This window comes from Gracilinanus agilis, chromosome 2 (assembly GCF_016433145.1).
Source record: "Gracilinanus agilis isolate LMUSP501 chromosome 2, AgileGrace, whole genome shotgun sequence".
Classification (NCBI taxonomy): Eukaryota; Metazoa; Chordata; class Mammalia; order Didelphimorphia; family Didelphidae; genus Gracilinanus; species Gracilinanus agilis.
In genome coordinates, this window is record NC_058131.1 from 238,295,264 (window position 1) to 238,316,708 (window position 21,445).

At 35.3% G+C, this 21,445-nt stretch overlaps 1 protein-coding gene across 1 annotated transcript in view; it reads left to right on the forward strand.

Annotated features, from left to right (window-relative positions):
• NUDCD3 (NudC domain containing 3) overlaps window positions 1–21,445 on the forward strand; it is a 146,283-nt gene that overhangs the window by 16,990 nt on the left and 107,848 nt on the right. The gene's annotated exons all lie outside the window — the stretch shown is intronic.

The window sequence follows — 21,445 nt, forward strand, 5'->3', positions numbered from 1 at the left end:
AGCTCTGATGGTCAAGAGCTTCATGGTTAGGAGCTCTGATGGTCAAGAGCTCTCTTGCCAACTGATGTCTTGTCACTTTTATTGGGGTTACAACAGTATGGGGGGAAGGGGAGAGGCCAGTGGCCTGATACATTAACATTATGAGGTAATCATCATAAAATGCAAACTACCAAAATCTGAAACAATAGGTAGAGCTAAGATCTGGATCCAGGGTGGATAGGGCCTAAGGCATCTACTGATGTTTGATACCTATGTTAATTGATCATTGAAGGAAAAGTAAGGAGATTGAGATAACTGACTCTCTTCTGGGGTGTAGCCTTAGGGAAGGGCTAGGGATTTGGCAAGGTCAACATTCAATTTGACTCAGGATTGCAGAGATCAATCATTAGCAGTATAAGAGTTAAGTTTTTGAATACTTCTTAAAATAATATCACAATTAATGTATACCTGGATTGCTACACTTATTGTTAAGATTCACATTCGTTCACATTATTCTTAGAGTGTAATTGAATTCTTGGTCCTTTTTTCCCCAGAACCTCCATAGGCCAGGGCTGGGCTTGGCATTTTAGATAGAATAATAACAATACTCCTTGATTTGAAGGTGTTGATTACCAAGGGCTTATCTTTGCAACTTTGATTCTTCAGATAATAGAGTATTGTATGTTATTTAGCTTCATAGCATCACTGGAAGAATATTGGTATTAAGAAGATGGGGTTTTATTTCAGAGAGAAGTGTAGGGCCATTAAAAACACTACAGTTTCACAAATGCAATACAGTCTGTTTTCTTTATTCTGTTCATTTCTGAACCTATCTCATTTTTCATTGAGAATATCTGTCCAAGTTTTACACACATACATACACATAGATGCAATAAGATGTAACTTTCACCTTTAGTTATAAAAAGCAGGTAAAAGATAATGTATAAATACTTTATAAGTGCTAAGGAATTCAAATCAAAGGAGTGATCAGGCTTGGGTAATGATAAAAGTAATAGAATGTTGGTATTGGAAAGGACCTTAGAGAAGATCTTTTAATTCCTTCATTTGTAGATGATAAAACTGTTGCTTAGAGAAATATAAAGTGATTTGCCCAAGGCCATGTATAGTTTGCAAGAAAGACTTATTAGAGAAGAGGATTCTTTTTTTTTTTTTTAAACCCCTACCTTCTATCTTAGAATCAATACTGTGTATTGGTTCCAAGGCAGAAGAGCAGTAAGGGCTAGGCAATGGGGGTCAAGTGATTTACCCAGGGTCACGCAGCTAGGAAGTGTCTGAGGCCAGATTTGAACCTAGGACCTCCCATCTCTAGACCTGGCTTTTAATCCACTGAGCCACCCAGCTGCCTCTGAGAAGAGAATTCTTAACTCAAGTCTTCGTGCACATAGTTGGCAGAACATGAATTTCAATACTATTTTTATTTTGTTTTTGAAATCAGTCTTTCCTATCTCCCTTTGGCTGGGCAGTGCCCAATATAAGTTCAGCCCTCCTGCTGCTAGGTATGGGGAATCTTTGTCCTCCTTTATTTCTGACTTGGGCTGGTTTACCCTATCTTGGGCATGGCCAAGCTTCCACCCTTCCTTTTCAGAGGCTTATCATATTGGCATCAGACTTTGTGCAGACACTTGCTCAGCTTTAGCCCTTTTGCTGCTTGAACTTGAGCTTACGTTTAGATCAATAGAATGATGACCTCAAGCTTCAGATACAGATGTTACAGGTGTGTATCACCACAGGTTGGTAGTTGTGTGTGTATGTGGGGTAAACTTAAGTTCTAATCCCTCATCACTAGCTGCCTAATGGTGATTGCAAGCTGGATATCATATAGATATCTCAAACTTAACATGTCTAAAACAGAACTCATTATCTGTAACATCAACTAACTTCTCTTTCTGAATTTCTTTGTGTTGATGGCACCACTGTCCTGTGCTTAATACACTGCTTGGTTCATAGTAAGTGCTTGTTTATTTATTCATCCATTTTTTTCTAGTTATCCAAGTTTACAGTCTTGATGTTATCCTTCACTCCTTAGTCATTTTTCAAGTCTTGTTAATTCATCCTCCATAACATCTCTTTTATCTGTTCTCTTTTCACACATCCTTCACTGTAGTTTGGGATGTCATTGCCTCTCTTCTTTTTTTTTTTTAAATTTTTTTTTTAAAACCCTTAACTTCTGTGTACTGGCTCCTAGGTGGAAGAGTGGTAAGGGTGGGCAATGAGGGTCAAGTGACTTGCCCAGGGTCACACAGCTAGGAAGAGTCTGAGGCCAGATTTGAACCTAGGAGCTCCCGTCTCTAGGCCTGGCTCTCAATCCACTGAACTACCCAGCTACCCCCCATTGCCTCTCTTCTAAGCTATTGCGTTAGCCTCCTCTTTGGTTTCACTGCCTCAAATGTATGCTTTTTTTCAATCCATTCTTCAAATTGCTGCAAAAATGATTTTTCCTGAAGTGTAAGTCCTTATGTTGCTTCTGTACCTGGGGAAATCTCTGTGATCTTTAGGATCAAATATAAGGCTCTCTGAATGGCATTTAAAGACTTTCACAGACAGATCCCAACCTGTCTTTCTCTGTTATACATTACCTCCATCCAGTTATGTTGTAGTCCAGTATTTGCCTTGCTATTCTCATATACTGTATTTTCATCTCTTGCTTCTTTGCCTTTGCACTGACTGTCATTCATGCCTAGAATTTGCTTTCTCTTTATCACTACCTCAGAATTGTTAGATTTCTTTGGGTTTTAGCATAAGCACGTGAAACCTTTCTGATCCCTCCTCTCCCCCAAATCACCTTATATTTTGCTACATTGATATATGTGTATGTCATCTCTCTCTGGCTAGACTATAATCACCCTAATGGCAGGAACTGTTTCACTTTTGTCTTTGTATTCCTAGTGTCTGGCATAGTGCTTGGCACACACTAGGGACTTAACCAATTCTTTTTTTTTTTTCCCCCATGCTCTTTAGCTTTATTTACCAGTTTCATCTAACTAGATACATTCGTGCACACAGTTTTGTTACTCATTGTAGCACAACACTTTTAATGCAATCATCAGGCACTTAATTACTTCTGTTTCTGTTGCCTAATGAATTCTTTCTAAAAATAATAATAATTGTTTTCTGAACTTAGCAAATACCAAATAAAATGAGCATTTTCGTATACCAAGGGTAACAGAAAGATTGTACATAAAACCATGAATATCTGTTGCTACCATTTGCTTTTCCTTTTAAATATAATATAAATTCAACATAACTTTTTGAACTATTTCCCACTTTTTTTGCCAGATCTCTTCCATCTTTCTCTTGATCTCAGATTTGAACTCTTCAAGAGCTTGTGACCAATTTTCATTTTTTTGGAAAGGTTTGGATGTCTTTAATTGTTTGTCCTCCTCTGTTTTCTGGGTTTTTTCTGTGCAAAAATTTTCAAGTGTTAGAGCTTTTTTTTCTTGGTCTTTTTGGTGGTTATTTCTTGGGGCCTTGCTTGTCATCATCATGCTTTCTCAGCCAGAAGTCTGAGTGAGGCAGGCAGACTCTGTGTATAGAGCTAAGGAATAGTTTTTGCCTGAGGCTACTTTGCCAGTCTCCTGGCTTCCACTGTCTGCTAGGCCTCTGCTGTCCTCGGCCCCTCTCAGCTTCACTCCTTTGCCCAAGATCTGCACTCCCCAGTCTCCTGGGGTCCCTAGTCTAGCTGTTCTTAGGGTCAAGCCCCAGGTGGTCCTAGTCAGCTGCCCAGAGCCCAGAAATTGGCCCATGCTTGCTTCTCCGCCTGAGGTTCTCCCCTCAGCTCACTGAGCTGCTTCCACTGTCTGCTGCCTCCCTCTGCTCCACTCCTGCACCCAAGGGCTGTGCTCTCTATCCTCCTGTAGTCTCAAGTCTTGCTGTTCTCAGGGGCAAGCTCCTGGTGGTCCCAGTTAGGTGCCAAGAAGTTAGATTTTGGCCCCCCGCTTGCTCTAAGTCTTGTGCGAAACCTCTGACTCTGGTACTGTGGGTGGGGTGGGGGAGGGTTGATCAGCTCTCATTTTTATGGGAGCTATTTCCCCTCCCCCCTTATAGCGTGGAAATGCCCAAATACCTTCAATGCTGCGCCCTATTGTCAGGGGTCCCTTCTTTCATCTGGATTTGATTTTTTTTGTCCTTTGGAGGTATGCTGGTGGTTGGTTGTGAGGAGCCAACATATAACTTTTAAAGGCATCCTGCTTATCTCTTTCTCTTATGTGCATTTTATTCTATTTTTAATTTTTATTTTTTATTCCAAATTTTGCAAAACTAAATAAAATAGGCATCTCCATATACAAAGAAGATTATGCAAAAATGAAATAACAAATATTATATTTAGTTTACTTTTCTTCATATTTACATAATAAATCCCATCCATAAGTGTCCTAGGTACTCTCTACCCTCCCCACATCACAGAAGGTTTCATCTGGGAGATGAAATAAATATTTAAATGAAGTCAGTCTTAATGTTTTCACCTTTTTAGTTCTCACTCTGGAGGTAACATTCACAATTTATTCTTCCAGTATTCCATAGCTGTTTATAATGTTATCTTGGTTCTACTCATTTCAATTTTTATTATCTTATGTAGTTCTTTCTCAAGTTTTTAAAAAATTAGCTTGTTTATCACTTCTTATGGCACAATCATGTACTGTACCATTATTTGTTATCTATTCCCCAGTTGATGAACATCCTCTCAGTTTCTAATTCTGTGCCACCACAAAGACAGCTGCTGTAAATATTTTGGAACACATAGATTCTTTTCCTTTTCCTCTGATCTTCTTGGGAAACGAATCTAGCAATGGTATTGTTAAGTCTAAGACTATACATAGTTTTATAACTCTCTCCAAATGTTTGGATTAATTCATAGTTCTACCAATAGTGTATTAGTGGCCTCATTTTTCTCGATCTCCTCCAAGATTTGTCATTTTTACCTTTTTGTCATTTTAGCTAATCCGATGGGTGGGAGATATTTCAGAATTGTTTTGGTTTGCATTTTTCTAATCAGTGGTGATTTAGAGCATTTTTTTCATATGACTATATATGGCTTTGATTTCTTCATCTGGAAATTGTTCCTATCTTTTGTCAATTTATCAAGTGAGGGATTTAAAAAAAATGTTATAATGGCTTTTTTTTTTTTTTTTTAAACTATCATTAATCCTTTTTTCTCCCTTTACCCCATCTCTGACACTTAAATTCTTAATTGATCGATACTGAATAGTCTTATTGTGGGGCACTAGTGGAAGGAACTCCCTTCTTTTTTCCCCATCTGCTACTAAGCTTGGCAGTGGTACCAGTTTACTAGGATACATGAAGATCAGAATTATTCCCTAGTCGCCTAAAGTGTCCTAGTTTCATTCTTTTAGCCAGTGAAGCAATTCAAGTGCTAATACTCCCAAACCATATTTCTAGTCTAACAAGTTTGTAATTTAGGATTTGTTTATATGCTCTCACCCTACTTTCTGCCTTCAATGTCTGATACTGCTCAGAGCATTTTGGAAAGTTTGAGGTTGATGGTTTTCATGCCTTGCTTGAGCTCTCTTGGTAAAGATGCTTAAGTAAGATAAGGAATTATTCTAAAAAATAAATAGAAGGAGTAGCTGGGCGACTTAGTGGATTGAGAGCCAGGCCCAGAGATGGGAAGTCCTAGGTTCAAATCTGGCCTGAGACACTTCCTAGTTGTGTGACCCTGGGCAAGTCACTTGACCCCCATTGAGTAGCCCTTACCCCTCTTCTGCCTTAGAACCAATACACAGTATTGATTCTAAGATGGAAGGTAAGGATTATTTTAAAAAAAACAACTAAAAAAAAATAGAGCATATTTTATAGTAAAGAAGAATCAGAGACCAGTATGGAGGTTTCCTCTTTGGCTCTGATTGGCAGATCAGAGGAGACCATAATTCCTGCTTGCCTGTGTTTGCAAACTTGTGAATGCTTGTTGGCTGGCCTTGCTAAGAGTCTTGTGGTGGTAATGTACAGCTAACATTTGAGCATCTATTGAAAAGTGGAAGTATGTAGCATAGTTAAACAAAATGATTATGTGAATTTTCTTAACTTGCGTCAGTCACTATTTCAACCTTTGTCATCGCCACCAAACGTTTTATCTGAACTAACAGCCATATTAATAGTTTGAGTTTCATCACCTTCCAGTGCTAAATTTTTGAATAATAAAATAAATATTTATCTAGTTCTTTAAAGTTTCATTTAAAGTTTATGTAAATGATCTCATTTGATTCTCAACAAATGGAAGATAAGTATTCCAGATATGAGGTAGCTAATATAAGATGAAGATACTCATCTAGCAATAGTGAAATTGCTATAAGTTGGTTGGTTCACAGAATTACAAAATAAGTAAGCTGATAGTGTAACAATAGAAGTGATTTTTACAGGTATCTCTCTTTATCAGTAAACTTAAATTTTAAATTAAAGTTTTCTGTCCATGCTTTATTCTAAAAGGATATTGATATTTTGTATCATTATTTTCTGAGGTAGGAGAGTAGGAATTAAAAACCAATTCTTATCTCTTTGTCCTTAAAAAAAAATTTTTTTTTTGAAGAAAATTTTACATACTTTTTTTTTTTACCTACATAGTTTAGATATTTTAGAAAGCAAGAGATGGACAAAAAATTATAATGGAAATAGAAAATTTTTGTAAGATTATGACTATATGTTTAGTTTATGTAGCTGAAGGTCTACATTATTCAACTCTTAGGAGACCATTTTAATAATTTAGTCCTTTTATCCTTTAGTAACTATCCCCACTATCTCCTGGAAGGAGAAAACAGAATTACCTGCCTTTTAATAGGTTTGATTCTATGAAATTCTATTCTTTTGTGCTGTAGTGGATATTGTTATAGCAAAATAGCCTCTAAATCTGTTAAACATTTCCTTTTTGTAGGTGGATCATTTTAATTAGATGACTTTTGATACAGAATGGTATTTTAATGCTTTCATATATTTTCATCACTGTGTTCATTCAACCAGTGCTGATTATAACCCTTCTCTGCTTCTCATCCTTTGTTGTTTCATACCCATATCTCTCCAGAACTTTTTCATAGTCTCTTTTAACTTGCTAGAGGCCTTCCTCTGGTTCTTTTAATATCTCAAAATAATCTGTGGAATGTCTATATGTTTTTATTAAATCTTGCCAAATAATCTGTCTATCCTTTTCTGGCCACAGACACTGTTGCTGGTGCTTTTATTGTTGTTGCTTCTCAAGAGTAATGTTGATAATGTAATGTAGCCTGTTTATGTCTGTTATGTACCTTTTAGTTACTCTTTGACTTACTTGTAATTTTTTTCTTTTTTTTTAAACCCTTAACTTTTGTGTATTGGCTTCTAGGTGGAAGAGTGGTAAGGGTGGACAATGGGGGTCAAGTGACTTGCCTAGGGTCACACAGCTGGGAAGTGTCTGAGGCCGAATTTGAACCTAGGACCTCCCATCTCTAGGCCTGACTCTCAATCCACTGAGCTACCCAGCTGCCCCCTCACTTGTAATTTTTTAAAGTCATATTGATTTGTAGGTATATGGTTGATGTTTAAAGAGAAGGGCTTTTTTGTAGTAATGAGCATTTTGAGATTACTGAGAAAATAATAATTTCCCATATGTAATCCAGTCACTTTCTATTCTATGTTGGGTCCAACTCACTTTCCATTCTGTAGTTCCTGCCTAAGATAGATATGTTACCTATTTAGCTACAAGTCATAGTCTAGGCAGTAGTCATTTTTTATCCATGTCATTTTTCCAGTATGGATTGTTAGGCCAGTCAACAGGGACATTTTGGAGAACATTACCTTCCATAGAGTTTCTTTTTTTATTTGGACTCTGCATAGGGCTTCTTCCTGGTCAGCAGTTTAGCAGGCCTCTCCTTGTAAGGAAGTCTACCCTGCTTTGAAGGTATAAGGAATGGCAGTACTTCAGTTCATGGAATTAACTCATAAATTATCAGATGAATTTATTTCAACAAATATTTATTAAGTGAATGTGAGATACAAATCAATATGTTAGGTACTAAACATGAAAGGAAAAAACTACATGGTTCTTGCCTTCAGAGTTTATAACTTACAGATTTGTGCATAAGGTTGGTTGTACTAAAGATTTGCTGTTTCTCTTATTATATAAGAAGTTTAGGATTTCATTTATTTCTAAAATAGTGTTGACTCCCAGTAGACATTGCTGTTACCTCTGATGGAAAAATTGGCCTCTGAAACAGGAGAAAATCCACTGAGTTAGGATTCAGATTGGTAAGTCTGATTTATCAAAGAACTTTGCACAGTTCCCTGAACAGGGATGAAAGTGATACATTCACCCTTTAGACAGTATAGCAGTGGTTACTGAAATTAGGATATGATAGGATGAAATGATGTAGAATAGAGTAAGATCTTTGTTGGAAGATTTCCTCTTTTCCCCTACTGGAGAGGATTAGGAATTAATTGCTACACAAAATCCCTTAGGTATGAGTGGTTCACTCCACACTCTCTGAAACTTCACAGAAAGTGGTACTTGGAGAGAAAATGGTAAAACATGGTAGGAGAAAAATTTTCATGAGTTCTTACCTGAGACTGTTTGCTTATTTGTGATGACTCTTTGATGGATTCTGGGTTATCATTTATGATAGTACCTTTGTTTAGCATTGGTTCTATAGATGATCTTTTGTGGAGAAATTGGTCAGAATTTTTTTTTTTCTATCTGGAGCTTATTCTGAAGCTAACAGGTACTGTGGCTGCTTCAGTTTTCTTTCTTTTTTTTTTTTAAATTTATACCTTTTTTATATATCACATTCATTTCTGAATGTCCTTTTCTCTCCCACACAGGAAGTTTTCCTTGGTAACAAAGATTAAAAAAGGAAAAGAAGGAAAAAAATGGTTCAGCATGACCAGGCTCATATAGGCAATATTCCTCACCCTTACTATCTCTGCAGTGAAGGAGAGAAATGTGCATTTTCTTAAATCTTCAGATGTGACTAAACTTAGTAATATATTATTCAGTTTCTTCTTATTTTGTTCATTTAGATTGTTTTAGTCCTGTATATTTTTTCCTGCTTCTCCTTTGCTCTACATCAGTCCATATATATCTTTTTGTATTTTTCTGAATTCTTTGCATAGTTTCTTACAATTAAGTAATTCACTTCTATTTCATTCATGTACCACAATTTGTTTAGACAGTCCTCTACCTATGAGCTTTGTTTCTAATACTTTGCTACCTCACAAACTACTGTAATATCTATTTTGGTATCTACAGGAATTTTTTATTTCTGTTTTTTTCTTTTTGGGGGTTTTTGCTTAGCAGTGATATCTCTGACTCAAAGAGTATGGACAATTTAGTCTTTTCTTCTTTTTTAAGTGTAATTTTGAATTGCTTTTGAGATCAATCCCACCTATTGGGGGCCTGTCTTCTTACACTCCCTCCAATATTTACTATTGTCATCTTTTGTCTTATTTGCCTCTTTTCTAGGTGTATAAGGTGAAACTTGAGTTATTTTGACTTTCTTTTCTTTTATTAGTGATTGGGAGTAGTTTTCCATATCATTGTCAATTGTTTGTAGTCTTTCATATGTTAATAGTTTTCAAATCTTTTTTTTTTTTTAATTTTTTTAAACCCTTAACTTCTGTGTATTGGCTCCTAGGTGGAAGAGTAGTAAGGGTGGGCAATGGGGGTCAAGTGACTTGCCCAAGGTCACACAGCTGGGAAGTGTCTGAGACCGGATTTGAACTTAGGACCTCCCGTCTCTAGGCCTGGCTCTCAATCCACTGAGCTACCCAGCTGCTCTCAGTTTTCAATTCTTTAGAGAACTATTTATTAACTAGGAAATTAACTCTTGATCTTGTATAGTTTGTATTTATTTCTACATCTTTTACGGGGGATTCCAAAAGTCTTGGTGTAGTTTTTTAAACATTTATTAATATTCATTTTTAACATGGTTACATGATTCATGCTCCCACTTTCCCCCTCACCCCCCGCATTCCCCCCACCCATGGCCGACACACATTTCCACTGGTTTCATCATGTGTCCTTGATCAAGACCTATCTCCAAATTGTTGGTAGTTGCATTGGTGTGGTAGTTTCGAGTCCACATCCTCAATCATGTCCACCCCAGCCCATGCGTTCAAGCAGCTGTTTTTCTTATATGTTTCCTCTCCTGCAGTCCTTCCTCTGGATGTGGGTAGCGTCTTTACCATAAATCCCTCAGAATTGTCCTGGGTTTTTGTATTGTTGCTGGTACAGAGGTCCATTACATTTGATTTTACCATAGTATATCAGTCTCTGTGTACAATGTTCTTTTGGCTCTGCTCCTAGCGCTCTGCATCAGTTCCTGGAGGTCTTTCCAGTTCACCTGGAACTTCTCCAGTTTGTTATTCCTTTTAGCACAGTAGTATTCCATCACAAGCATATACCATAATTTGTTCAGCCATTACCCAATTGAAGGGCATACCCTCCTTTTCCAGTTTTTTGCCACCACAAAAAGCACAGCTATAAATATTTTCGTACAAGTCTGTTTATCTATGATCTCTTTGGGGTACAAACCCAACAATGGTATGGCTGGATCAAAGGGCAGGCAGTCTTTTATAGCCCTTTGAGCATAGTTCCAAATTGCCAGCCAGAATGGTTGGATCATTTCACAACTCCACCAGCAATGCATTAGTGTCCCAATTTTGCCACATCCCCTCCAGCATTCATTACTCTCCCCTTCTTTCATTTTAACCAATCTGCTAGGTGTGAGGTGATACCTCAGAGTTGTTTTGATTTGCATTTCTCTAATTATTAGAGATTTAGAACACTTTCTCAAGTGCTTATTGATACTTTTGATTTCTCTACCTGGAAATTGCCTATTCATGTCTCTTGCCGGTTTATCAATTGGGGAATGGCTTGATTTTTTTATACAATTGATTTAACTCCTTGTATATTTGCGTAATTAGACCCCTGTCAGAGTTTTTCGTTATAAAGATTTTTTTCCCCAATTTGTTGTTTCCCTTCTGATTTTGACTACATTGTTTTTGTTTGTACAAAAGCTTTTTAGTTTAATATAATCAAAACCATTTAATTTACATTTTGTAATTTTCTCTAACTCTTGCTTGGTTTTAAATTCTTTCCTTTCCCAAAGATCTGATAAGTATACTATTCTGTGTTCACTTAATTTATTTATAGTTTCCCTCTTTATATTCAAGTCATTCACCCATTCTAAATTTATCTTGGTGTAGGGTGTTAGATGTTGATCTAAACCTAATCTCTCCCATATTGTTTTCCAAATTTCCCAGCAATTTTTGTCAAATAGTGGATTCATGTCCCAAAAGTTGGGCTCTTTGGGTTTATCATACACTGTCTTGCTGATGTCATTTGCCCCAAGTCTTGATGCAGTTTTAACTAATCTTAACTTTCATAGTGTAAAACTACATGAAGACTTTTGGAATACCCTATGTATTAAATCCTAATTAGATATATTTGATACAAAGATTTCCCCCCCAAAAAATGATAGTTTATTTATTTATTTATTTTGAGCCCTTACCTTCTGTCTTGGAGTCAATACTGTGCAGAAGAGTGGTAAGGGTAGGCAATGTGGGTCAGGTGACTTGCCCAGGGTCACACAGCTGGGATGTGTCTGAGGTCACATTTGAACTCAGGACCTCCTGTTTTTAGGCCTAGCTCTCAATCCACTGAGCTAGCCAGCTGCCCCTGATAGTTTATTTTTTATCTTGGTTACATTGATTTTTTTGTTGGTACAGAGTCTTTCCAATTTCTTGTAATTATAGTGATCTGTTTTATCTTTTTCTGATTTCTGTCCCTTGTTTTTCTTAGCATTCTCCTAGCCATAGTTGTCCATTTTCCTGTAGTTTTAAAAATGATATGGTGTTTATATTTTGAGTATTGATCTTTTCTGTTGTATATGGTATAAGGTGTTTAGGTAAAATCAATTTCTTGCCAAACTATTTTGCATTTCCCCCCCCAAAAGTTTTGTTAAGTAGAGTATCTTTTCTGAGCAGTTGATATGAGTTTATTGAATGCTGATCATTCAGTTTGTTGTTTGTTGTTTTTATTTTTGTTTTTTGGCTTATCTATTTTGAAAAGCCCCTTATGGACTATGGAGCTTTCTTAACCATGAAGGGTGAACCCTCTTTGGAAGTATCTGTGTTCTATTGGAGGTATGTGAATGCCCTGTGGACTGATAGTTGTGGATCTAAAAGTACCAAGCTTCTTATATGGAGACTTTCTTCCCTTGAGCTTTATCTAGAGTGACCAAGGTAGCATTTGTATTTTAGAAAATATTTTACCTTGCAAGTGTTTCTAGTTCCCTGGAAGAAGAGAGAGAAAGCCAAGGTTTCACAGTTTATCTCAAATTTTATACTTTTTTTTGGACTGGATTTGTGATTTCATCAATGTAAAATCAGAAGACTGCTTCTTCCAATGTACTGCAATAATCAGTTGGCAATTTACAATGTTAAAGAGTTGCTGGGAGCACTTGGAGGTTAAGCCCAAGGTCATATAGTTAGCATGTGTCAGAAGCAGGACTTGATCTCAAGGCATCTCTACTCTGCATCTAATACTATTATGCCAATTCATCTATTATGAAATTATGTATAATTACCAAATTACTAAAATATTTTCTCAAAAGTCATCTTAGTCCCATTTCTATTGTTTCATTGTGATTTTAGCTTTTTTTTCCTAGAGGCAAATAATGGTCTATGAGAGATTTTAATTACATAATCTCTTAGATCCCTTCCATCTCTAAATAGTATGATGTCATTTACCAAATTGGTATGTACCTTTAAGAGAAACATTGCTTTGGTTCATTTCATTGAAGAACTTTTACCTCTAGGTGTCACTGTGGTTAATGAAAAGACTATTACATGAGAATCTGATGATGAATAATCTAAAATTGTATAAGGGCAAATTCTATTTTTTCTTTTACAAAATAGAGCAAGGTCTTAAAAATAGTATAACAAAATACAGTGGAGTATGAAAACTTCCCCTCCTCCCGCCCATCTTATAGTGTAGATGGTATTGTAAAGCTGTGTAGATGTTCAAATAATATAGTAGAAACTTGGGTTAATAACACTTATTATTTGCATATGCAGTATGTCAAGTGATTTTAGCCAAAGATGAGAGGAGTGTTACAGAAGTCATTCAATCCAGTTTAATTATTTTTAATAAAGTATGGTTAGCTTTTAAAATGTGTTGATTCTTCTTTCCTGAAGGCATTGTTCTAAAGGGATCTTACTGTATTGAAATGCAACATGCTTATTCTGGGTGACTATGCCATCCATGATATTTGTGTTGCTTCTTGGAAGAAGACTGGTAGGAGTCATCAATCTAAATATTGTTGTTTTACTTAAAAAATATGACAGATAACAAACATATCCTTTCCACAAGCAAAGAAGACAGCATACATATAACTTGTTTTTTTAAACAGTATGTAATAAATTGAACACAATAATTCCAATTTTGTCTTGGTTTGTTCTTTCTAAATTTCTTTTAAATGTTTTATTGATACTCTTATTTTCCTGGTGTCACTCTCACTACCCTTATTCCCCTGTACCCTAAACAAATATAGTCAAACAAAACAGAACTACACATTTGCTTTGTCTCTGCTCCATTACCTCCTTCTCAAAGAGATAGGAAGTTCGATTCATCATCAGCCTTCTCGAATTGTGGTTGTTCATTGTATTAATCAGTTTTGAAATCTTTGAAAATTATTTTCCTTTTCCTTTGCAATGTTGTGGTTCTTGTATTAATTGCATTCTTGGTTCTGCTCAGTACATATAAAGTCTTCCCCAAGTATTTCTAAATCCTTGTACTGATGGTACAAAAATATACCTGACTTTTATATACCATAATTTGCTCCACAATTTACTGATGTATGGACAGTCTTTTTGTTTCTAGCTCTTTGCTACAAAAAATTATAACTATGAATATTTTTTTATAGGGGACCATCTGTTTTTTTTAGATTTCTTTAGGGTATAAGCCTAGTAGTGGTATTACTGGGTATATATACATATGTATAAACATTTGAGTGACTTTTTAAGTATAGCTGCAAATTAATTTCCTGAATAGATGGACCAATTCACAGCTCTACCAGTAGTGTGCCACTCTTCCCACTTTTTTCCCCCCAACAATTGCTATTTTCCTTTTTTTGGTCATTTTTACTAATCTGATCGGTATATGTTGGAACCTCAGAGCTATTTTAATTTATATTTCTCATTAATGGTGGTTTGGAGCATTTTCTGCCACTGTGATTGTTGATTCTTCCTCATGTACTCTAACCTTATCATTTTCAACTTGGCCACTTCACATGACTACTTTTCCATCTCACTTCAGCTATGTACAAAGGTAATCCTACCCTTGATTTTTGCCATTACCCTCAAATGTAACACTTCCATTTTCATGATTTCTGAAACTCTTATTATCTGATCATAATCTTTTGTAATTTAATCTTTTTCTCTGTCTTGTAGCCTACTAACCCTATTCTTTGTTTTCACCATAATCTCTCATCACTCTACCTCTCAATTCTTTCTTAGGGCATTAATTTTGTACTAGCCACACTCCTCTCCCTTGTCTAGTTTGACCCCTTGTTCAAATCTGTGCTGTCCTTTGACCCCTTATACCATAAAATATCTTTGCCTGCCAAGCCTCTACCTTGGATTATTCTTGCCATACATCGCCTTCATATTGTAATATTTAAAATTGGTTGCGAAATGTAATAATTAAAAATTTGGTTTGACAAAAATAATAATAGTTAAAAAAGTTTGTGATCGTTGTATATAAAAACAACTTGGAGTCAAAATGTTGTTAGTAGCTCTTAATAATTTAATTTAATATAAATATAGTAAAGGAGGGAAATGTATGAGGGAAGTAGAAAATATTTCCTAGCCTACCAGCCTAGAGCTCCTATCCGAAGAAATTCAGTTTGCTCCCTGACAAAGTTCTGATTTCCATGTGGTGGAAGTTTGGTAGCCTCTTCAACATTGGGTCTCACCAGCATAAGCCTCTTCCTTCAGCTTGAGTCACAAATGCTGAATGAATTGCAGACAAAGCTTCCTCTTCAGCCAAATTCCTTTTAAAAATGTATCCTCAGGAGTCCTTGGGTGAATGAATCTCAGAAGTGCTTGTGGCCTTCTAGGGTGTGATCTTTGTTAGTGACTTACTAAGTGTTAAGTAGGGATACTTTAAGTTCTTGATTGATTAACTTAAAATACACAAAAGGAATAAAAATTCCCATTCACAGTGTCTACTCAAGTGCTGCTGGGTAAAGAAGAAAATCATGAAATTATGCCGACAAGGTCCACTACATATATATTGTATAATCTCAATTATGCTCTCACTCAGCATTTTCACTGGCTGTCTGCCACACTTGTAATTCTCTCCCTTCTTGTCTCTACCTCCTGCCTTCTCTGGTTTCCTTCAAGATCCAGTTAAAATCTCATCTTCTACAGGAAGCCTGTTCTCCTCCCTTTTAATGCCTTCCCTCTTGATTATCTTCAATTTATCCTCTTTGTATCTTTGTTGTCAATAGTTTTTGCATATTTTCTGTCCCATTACACTTTGAGCTCTTTGAGAGCAAGGACTGTCTTTTGTTTTTATCATCAAATCTTAGACAGTATCTGGTATATAGTAAGTGCATAATAAATTATATGCAAGGAAACCCACACAAGTGGCAAGTCTTTCTGTATACTTCCAATAATACCAGCAAGAGTAGACTGAAAGAGAAATTCCATTTAAAATTCAGCCAGTTTAAGTTTAATTTCTGCCTGAAACACTTAATGGCTATTTGACTATGGGCAAGTCACTTTAATCTCTTGGTTTCATTTTTTTTTTCATCTGTAAAATGGAAGGGATAATAATGCCATCTACCTCACAGGGGTGTTGTGAGGATCAAATGAGACAGCCTGTAAAGTGTTTTTTAAACCTTACAGTACTATATAAATACTAGCTATTATTATTAATACTGTAATTTTTATTAATAATAGTACTAGAATGAACTAGTCTTTGAATGTTTAATAGAGTTCATTTATAAATCCATTTGATCCTGGAGTTTTTTTTCTTTGAGTTCCTTTATGATATTAAATTTCTTTTTATAAGATTGGGATATTTAAAAATCTATTTCATGTTATGTCAATCTTGGGCATTTGTATTTTTGTAAATATTAATTTAAGAAATCATTTTTGCTAGCATGTAATCATGTATTTTCATTTGTAAAATTCTCCTTTTTTATTTTTTGGTACTTGAAATTTGGTTTTCTTTTTTGTCAGATTAGTTAATGGTTCATTAGATTTAATGTTTTGAAAAATTACTGTATAGTTTAATTTTCCAATTAAATGGATTTTTTGGTCAGTTTTGCTCATTAATTTTTCAAAATGTATATTTTGAAGAGCCTTCCTAAGGAAGGTTTTTTTGCTTGACTTTCTCTACTTCTTTTTTCATGCCTCAGCCAATATTTCATTTTTCTACTTTACTGAGTTTGGAATTCTTGCTTTCTAAAAAAATTCGTGGTCACATTTGTATAGTAGATTTGGCCAGAAATGCTTAATTTAAATAGCTAGTTAGGAAAACTCAATTTAGTCTGTTTTGTCTTACAAAAAGTACATTTTTTATTTTTAGTCTTCACAATTCAGAGATAGCCTTGGGCTTCATTTTTAGAAGAGTTATATTTACATTACATTTTAAAATAATAATTTATATTGCTTTTTTCCAGGTTATTTTTGTAGCTTCTCCAAAGAAGTGAATGACAATTTGGTTATTTTATTTACCAAGACTAATTGGAATCATTACTTGAAAAGGCATAGAAAAGTGAACTGTCTCTATGATAGTCATGGAGATTTCAGGGATATTTTCATGATATATCAAAAGAGCAACCATCACCAAATAAGAGACATAAATGATTTTATTTAAATAAAACAGCAAACATATATAGTGATATTAAAAAAAACCCTATTTTAACCAAACAGATATGTCCATTTAAGTTTTATAATTAGTTACATTTGTAAGATATATGTGGAAGACACTCTCCTCAAAAAAGCCCTGTCATATTCAATTGATCTGTCTTAGGTCAGGAGAATAAATATGAAACTTAAATTTGGAGTTTATTAGATATTATGCAATTTCTGTCTCAATTTTTTTTATTATAAACATAATAATTATCAATGAAGACAAATAAGAACAGAGAATATACAGTCTTACGTAAACCTGTAGTATGTAACAAAATAAAATTAAATAGATTACCAAGTAATAAACAAAAATTCAACAAAAATTCATTTACTCTATGTTTTCTAAACAAGTAGGGACCATGGAGGGATAGGTGTGGTGTATGTGCTATCCAGATTTAAGAGAGTCAGCCTCAAGTGCTGATGCTGAGAGGCCCAAAATAATGGGTAAGTTTTTGTTTTTGATATAGATTGGTTCAGGTTTTTTGTTTGTTTGTTTTTGTTTTGGATGGGGTTGGGAGGTTGCAAATAAAGCCTCTGGAAATATTTTTTGGTACACATAGGACCATTTTATGAAAAGTAGCTAGACTAGAAGCTTCTTGAAAGCAGGGACTATATATCATATTCCTTTGCATACTCTTTAGTACTCTACAAAGTAAGCTTCTGTGAATTTTGACAGGTTGATCCATCCTGCTTTAGAAATGTCTGCCATTCTCAGCTATGTGTGAATCATCTTATCTTGGTTGTGGTCTGAAAAAATAACAAGAAGTCTTAAGAGTTCCTATTCCTAACATTCTGCTTTAAAACAAAAAATTCTCTGTTCAGTAATCTTTAGTACCCTATTTTCTCTTTTCATTTCTGCTTCCTCTCTCTTTTTTGAACTTCTTGTTTCCCCCTGGATGAAGACAGTAATCTGAAGAATTTTATTTGTTGTGCCTTGGGACAAGTTGGAACCACTGTTACTGAAAGATAGCTAAGTCTAATTGTTTCTGGCTGTCTTGATTCTGGGAATTTTGACCTCTCCTAGCTTTGATAATTTCTTTGATTCTCCTTCTTCTAGGGCTGCTTGTACAATTTGAGTCAGGGGAGGAGAAGGAAAGCTTCTTGATATGTATTTATTTCCTCTTTTCTTTCAACCCCAGCATAAGTTTAGAATGTCTTCTGACCTATTTAAATGAACAGTGTTTGGGTATATCCTGCCTCGGAAAACGAAAGTGTTCTGATCCCTTGGTGTTAGATGTTGAAACACTGTCATGTGGACCCTCTCTGATTTTGTCTTCTTTCTCCTAAGTATTAGCTTTCTTTTTATTTATTAATTACTCAATTATGCTATTGTGACAGTTCAGCAAGACCCCAGTAGCAGAAGAAACTCCAAAATAAAATTGAAAAGAATCCTTAAAATTTACCTTGGCTTCTTCTTTTGCTGAAGGAGTAGGAATGCAGTCTTCCATCACAGAGCTATTGAGTTTGGGAATACAAAAAAGAATTCTAGAGAATTGAGGCTTTGTCTTTTATCAGTGGTGGCACTAAGGCATCCATTCACTTGGGCTGGGCCAGAATTCTACTTTGGGAAAATAAGTATTTGCTTGGAAGGAATTAAAACTAAAGTTTAGGCTGACAGTATAGTACTTGAGACTTTTTTGACCTTTGTAAATTTATGGTAGAAAATGATGCTTATGAGGATAACTAGGGGGCTCAGTGGACTGAGAACCAGGCCTAGAGATGGAAGGTCCTGGGTTCAAATCTGGCCTTTCATACTTCTAAGCTGTGTGACTCTGGGCAAATCACCATTGCCTAGCCCTTACTGCTCTTCTGCCATAGAACCAATATGCAGTATTGATTCTAAGACAGAAGGTAAGGGTCTAAAAAAAAAACCAAAACACAAGAAAGCGATACTTCCTCCTCCCTTGTCCCCCTCCATACATTTACATCATGTTTGGCAAACTGACTCACTGAAAGCTTTTTGCTTTCTGCAATGCCAAAACTTCACAGTAAGTGGGTAGGTAGGACTAGCTGTGACCTAAAAAAGCATTTATATATATTTTATGGGTGTCCTTAATGAAAATCTCATTAAAATAGGAAAACTTACTGCCATCTCAAGGCTCAAGTTATCTCAGGAGAAAAAAATTCCAAGATCCTTTGCCTTTTGCTACTAGGATGGTAGTAATATATCAACAATAGGATATGTGTTAGGTGAATAAAGTAGAATGATTTGTGCTTATGTCTTCCTCAATTTTAATCCCTCAAATAAATGGCTTGAATAGTTTCTTGTTTTCTGTAACCCAAGTTTCTTCCTAATAGCCACTTTTTATATTAAATAAATTGAGGGAAAAAATAAGTCCATTTTTTCAATAAACCAAACCAAACCACACACATTAAGGGTAATTAACATAAAACCACAGATGTGATTTGCATATATTTGTTATTTTTTGTAAAATGTATATATTTTATATTACATATTGTTAGAAGGCTTCCTGTGTATGCATGTGTATGGTGAATAAAGATTAAAGACCCACGTTGCTTGGTTATACACACATCAGGGTATTTGGCAAAGGTTAAGGTGTGGTAGAAGGAGTAGTAGAAGGGTGTGGGAATTCATAATCTCAGAAGGGAAAGCTTTTTTTTTTTCTGGCAGGTGGTGGTGATAATACATCCAGGGTAGGGATTCTTTGGATAGTTTAGTTATCTGCTATTTCTGCTCATTTGCTAGTTGTCACCTTTTCTAGGAGAGAACAAGGAGATGAAATTCAAAGATTGTTTATAGCTTCTCTTGCCCTATTGCTGAAGCTTTTTTTTTTTTTTTTTTTGAGAAAAATATAAAATGTCCTGCTCTGCCTTGTGGCTACATGCCTTTAATTGTTCTATGAGCCAGTCTTTCCATTTGGCACATTTTACACTTTTTCCATCCCTAATACATTTCTGCTTTAGTTTTTTTGGTAGAGGCAGGTGATAAAGCATATTTTTATTAAATGTTTAAGGAATGAGTGAAATTTTAAATAAGCTTTTCTACAGAGAAGCTTTTCTAGTAAATGTTCCTTCTGCTTATAGGACTTCTTTCTGTTCTAGAGATTGTTTCTCAGTACAGTGGACATGGGGGTATATCGAAGTGATCCAGTGGCATTGCTGTGATTAAAGTAGAGCATAGACATTTACCTGTTCTGTCACTTAGTCTTACATTTCTGAGTGCTTACTTCCTCCTGCCCTCCTTATTCATATTATGCATGGCCACTTGAGAGTGTCTTTTTTTAGCAGTTCTTTCACCTATGGGTTTTTCTGCTGCTCTGTAATCCCTCTCAGTTAAAGTTTAATTTCCCAAATAAATGGTATGAGGTAAAAATACCTGCTGCTGCATAGAGTTGTTATGTGTTAAAAAAAAAGTCTCCCTGCTTCACTTTGCTGCCTTTCACATAAAACTAGGTTATTGTCTGTCATCTTATAAGAGTTAGATGTTTGGAATGGAAGTCAACTGTCATTATTTGCTGAACAAAAAACTATACAATCAATGTTGTGGAGAGTTTCATGGTTCCTGACCTCAAAGAACTTATGATCTAAAGCAAAGATTAGGTACTCTTTTCTATTAATAGGATGGTTGATTCACAGGGGTGGGAAACAAGGCCACACACAAACAAGAAAAAAACCATACCATTAATTTTCACAGATTTTTAAAGAACTGGAAAAAGACCTTTAATATAATTGAGTTTGAGAAGCCATTCATATTACAGACAAGGGATTGGAGAACTACAAAGATGGAATGAATTGGCCAAAGTTATCTTGGAGACAGTGTGATATAATAGAAGTAGTGCTGGACTTGGAGACAGAGTCCGAGTTCCAGTGTTCACTTTTTAATTTATTTCCTTTGTAACCTTAGGGAAATCATTCAATTTCCTCATCTTTCAAATGGGACTACTATTCATTACAAATAGGTTGCTGCATGTATTATTGATAGAGAGACTTCTCATATTGGAAAAAAACCACAATAGATCTTTAAAAAAACACAACAGAACATTGTTATATTGGACTTGCCTTAGAAAACCACTTCAACCTTCAGATGTGTGATCCTATGATTATTAGGTCAGTATGCCTTCCACTATGCCTTGTTGCTTCTGGTTATTTTTTGTTTTAAAAGAAATATAAAGTGCCTTATGCTTTTGCTACTTGAATGAAAAATAGAGCACATAATATTTAATGGACTTTAATTCCAAATTGTGGTGGCTAAGAGAAGGAAAAAAGAAAGGAAAATAGGTAAAAGAGAAGGACAGAATAAAATTGGAAACACTAGGAAAGAATCTCAGTAGGTCTTGAAAGGAATGAGGTAGTAGAAAATAAACTGTGCTTATTAATTATGCTGTTCACTTGGGCTCTAAATTAATAGTGTAAATTATCATGACACTTTGAAGTTCTAATAAACTCTTTAGCAGTTTGGAAATGTCCTTTTTAATTTTTTTTTTACATGTAGGTACAATTTTTAAAATTTCTTTTCTGACATTTTGCAGTCCATGTTCTCTCTATTTTCTCCTCCCTGGGATGGTAGGTAATATGATAAATA